Below are 4,316 nucleotides of genomic sequence, written 5' to 3' on the forward strand. Positions count from 1 at the left end.
AGAATCAGAAAAGTTGGACCAGCAGGGCTGAATTACCCTAAGAGTTCAACAGACATTTCATGGTCTCTCTAGTGAAAGGAGCATGGAAAAGACCGTGAGATCTTCCTTACTTTATTGGGATTCTAACAGCTGGTTAGCATTAGGCACGGTGTTGGGGAGGCAGAGACCATGAAGGCAGTTCCGAAGCAGGCAGAGTATCAGCAACTAATTTCAATATCAAAGTTGTGGCAGGCGAGAGCATTCAGCACTCCTGAGGTTGAGTCACCAGGCCAAACTGTCTGCCTCAAAAGGTACAGACCCAGGGAGCCATGCCTAAAGAAGTAAACGCTTGTCTAAAGAATGACATGGGTGAATACCACAACAAAACTGAGAATCATAGAAAATTAGGGTTGGAAGGGACCTTAGGATGTCATCTGGTCAAACCCACTGCTTAAAGCAGGATCATCCTAAACTATATCATCCTAGCCAAGGCTTTGTTTAGCCAGGTCTTGAAAACCTCTAAGAATGGAGATTCTACAACTTCTCCCAGTAACCTGTTCCAGGACCTTACTACCCTTCTCATGAGAAAGTTTTTCCAATATCTAACATAAACTTTCCCGACTGCAATTTGAGAAAATTACTCCTTGTTCTGTCATGTGCCACCACTAAGAACAGTCTAGCTCCATCCTCTTTGTAACCATCTGTGAGAAGGTATGTTGATTGTATTCACTTCTCTGGTGCTAAGGTCTACTTTCCGCCCTCTCCTCCAGTCTTTCCTGCCATGATTTCTTTTTAATATAGAAAAAAGAAGGGTGAATATTATGTGGAGGATGGTGGAATGCCTTCAACCCAGAGTAGTTGCTTTGAAGGGCTCCTCCTTCCCTACGCCCTGTCCCTTTCCTCTCAAGGTGCCAATGGCCAATCTTGTTATGTAATTCAGTTACCAATTTGTTTCTTGGTTTTAGATCTTTTAGTCCAGTTTCTGACATCTTGTCACCCATGGAGGTCCACAATTCACTCTTCCATCAGTTTAGTTCAGCTAAACTGTAAGCCTACTTATAATGGACCATCCATTACCCTCACACCTTCACCTAAGAAATCAAGGCAACTCAGAAAGGTCCATTAAACTTCTGCTGGGTATTATCTCTCAATGTCTATTACCCAGTCAATTAACACTCAAAGGTTCACTAATTAATGAATTCATAGAGATAATCAGTAGGGATGTGCGAAATGGCTGTGCTTCAATTCGGTATTGGATTCAGCCATTTTGGAGAACAGTGATTCATTTTGGATCACTGTCCTGTTTTGTTTTGGCCGAATTTGTTTCAGCCAATGCTCCTCCAAATCTGTTTTGAATGGGCTGCAAGGGAGGCTTCACACAGTCCTACCCAGCTGGGTGGGGCTTGGGGCCCCATCAGGGAGCAGGATGGGGCCATGGGTGGCTCATCCAGGGGGAGGGGGAGGGGTGCTGCCCTCTGTGGAGGTGAGGAGACCCCCGCAAAGATCTCTGATCCCTGTCATACTGGGTTGCAGGGAAGCAGTGCAGAGCAGTGAGCAAGCTGCTGGTCCCTGCCATACAACTCGGCCCTGCAGAGAGCATAGATCTGCTCTGGGGGGTCTCCTTACCACTGCTGACCACCCCACACTGTCCCAGTTACATGGGGCTGTGTGGGGTAGGCAGAAGCAGCGAGGAAACCCCCGGCATGGATCTCTGCTCCCTGCGGAGCCAGGTTGCACAGCAGGCACCAGCACTGCTTTGCCATACGACCTGGCCCCACAGGGTGCAGAGACCATGCCAGGGTCTCCTCCCTGCCACTGCCCGCCCAATGCAGCCCCAGATCACACAGCAGGGACCAGCACTGATCTGTAGAAGGCCATGTAGAGATGCTTATGTTGTTCCTGGCATTTCTCCTGCAGCTGGTGAACTGTGAAGATCATGTCAGTTGTGCCTCTTGATGCCCTAAACCCACACTGAGATTCCAGAAGGAGCTGTTCAGCAAAGGGGAAGAGGTGGTTCAGGAGGGTTCTTACAATGATCTTTCCTGTGGGGGAAAGTAAAGTGATCACTGTAGTTTCCACAGTCAGACTTGTCACCTTTCTTGAAGATTGTCACAATCATAGTGTCCCTGAGGTTGTCTGGGATTTCCTCATCATTCTGTCATAACCCAATGATTTTTAGTGCCTCAGCACACTGGAATTTTCCTGCCACATGGAGCTTTCTTTGCACGGTGGATTTCTCAGCTGCAGAGAGAAATCCCCGGTGCAAAAGAATTCCCGCCACACACATGCAAATTCGTACCCCATTATTGGCTGATTCTAAATTATTCCTACATGGCGGCTAGCAATTGGCTCGCTAGCCGTATAAAAGGTTAGAGCAGCTTCCGCCCAAGTTGGAGGACTCCACAACCACCTTGTGGAGAACTCTGAGCGCGCTGTGGAGCCTAGCAAACTCCGCGTGTGTCTTGGAGGAGGACAGAGAGGCCTGATCAGCTCTTAGCCACTCCCCGTCATAGTGTAATTTGACGTATCCCCCGTGTGAAAAAGCGCTCGTGGAGTCGTATATCGACGACTCATCTCAGTTCGGTTCGGAAGAGATCTCACTTGTGTTTGTCTGTCTGCAACTGCAACTCAAGCAAGTTTCCTCCCTGCACTGTGACCATCGGCAGTGTAAGTAAAGCTTTCTTTATAAAACCAATACGGTGTGTCGCCTCTCCATCCACCAGCCCGCTTGACGTTTGCTTAATTAACCAGCGTTTCCCTCGGTCGGCTCCACCCGGCCGAGACATGGCGTCACGAACAGGATTCAAGGGCAAAGTGGAGTAATTAAGAGTAATTAAGTTCTTAGTGGGGGTGAAGGCGAAGAAGGCGAAAAATCTGGCCCCCGCTCAAGAGTTTGCCCAGGGCACCCGGTACCCGAGGGAAGGAGGGGAACCCACCCCGCCGGATTGGTTTGACTGTCCAGCCCTATCGCCTGGGTCACATGGTGACGAAGGCCTAAAGACCAAGGGCTGCCGTGCGGTGAAATCAGGGGGCCCAAAATGGAAGAAAGGGAAAGTGATAAAAGTGCTGTGTCGTGCGGTAACGGGTCTACTGTGGAAAAACAAAAGTTCAGCAATGCAATTGCGCACAGCGAGTGTGGAGTCACTGGAGCAAGCGGCGGGGGGCTTCGAGCCAATGCCAGAAAATGGCGCCGGGGAACACCAGGAGGGTGCAGGGATTCCCCTAGGAGGTGGGCCGGCCGTGCCATCGCCCTTGGCCCCACCCCCTGGAGTGATGCCACGGGAAAGCCTGCCTCCCTATGAGGGAGCAAAATTGCATTCAGTGCTCCCAGCTGACAGGGGGAGAGAGAAATTGTATCCAGCACTCCCAGCTGAGGGAGGAGAATTATACCCAGTGCTTCTACCTGTCATAACCCAAAGGTATGATTTTGTGTGCGCTTCGGCACTAGAAATATCCCCGCCAAATTGCAGCTTCGTTGCACGGTAGAGTTTTCTATTGCAGAGGAAAACCCCGGTGCAAGGAAGAATTTCCCGCCTATTTGTGGTTTCCTTTGCAGGGTGCATTAAATGCACGGTGCAAAAGAGTTCCCGCCACCCGTATGCAAATTTGTTCCCCGCTATTGGCTACTTCTAAATTATTCCCATGTGGCGGCTAACGATTGGCCTGTTAGCCGTATAAGAGGCTTGAGCGGTTTCTGCCCAAGCCGAAGAGGACTCCACATCCATCTCGTGGGGACTCTGGGTACACGGCAGGGTAATAGAGACCCTGTGTGAGATTCAGAGGAGCTTGGCGACCTGATCCATCGCCCACCTCTTCCCGTCTTCGAGTGACAAATTTTATAAGACGTATCTACGAGTTTCCGATTTTGGTGGCGCGCTTGCCCAGGGCATCCGGAGCTCTGTTTCCGTGGAGCCTAGCAAACTCCACGTGATCGTTCATGTTGTTTTTGTCTGTAACCGTAACTCAAGCAAGTTTTCCAGCCTGCACCGCAACCACCTTCGGTGTAAGTAAACAATCTTTAAATCTACCGCTACGAGTCTGTGCCTAATTCTAGCTTGTTGCCCGTTCTCTCCGACCCCGCGTGCCCAGGCTGCTGGCCACAGCCCGCACAGAGCACGAAAAAGGGCCCGGGTCACGCCCGGCCCGCACACCACCCAACGCGGTTAACCCTGTCCTGACCGCACTCCACCTGATAGTGCTCGTCGAGCAGGTCACTGATGCACAAGGCACAACCCGTACCACCATCACACACCACACCCGCACCCAGGGCGAATTACAAGAGTCATGCCAAGAATCAAAAATAAAACCTAGGGAACCACTAGCCATATGGCTAAGGG

At 50.6% G+C, this 4,316-nt stretch overlaps 1 long non-coding RNA gene across 1 annotated transcript in view; it reads right to left on the bottom strand.

Moving 5' to 3' along the window:
• Window positions 1-4,316, bottom strand: part of LOC102382200 — an 18,516-nt gene that overhangs the window by 3,368 nt on the left and 10,832 nt on the right. The gene's annotated exons all lie outside the window — the stretch shown is intronic.

This window comes from Alligator sinensis, unplaced genomic scaffold, assembly GCF_000455745.1.
Source record: "Alligator sinensis unplaced genomic scaffold, ASM45574v1 scaffold528_1, whole genome shotgun sequence".
Classification (NCBI taxonomy): Eukaryota; Metazoa; Chordata; order Crocodylia; family Alligatoridae; genus Alligator; species Alligator sinensis.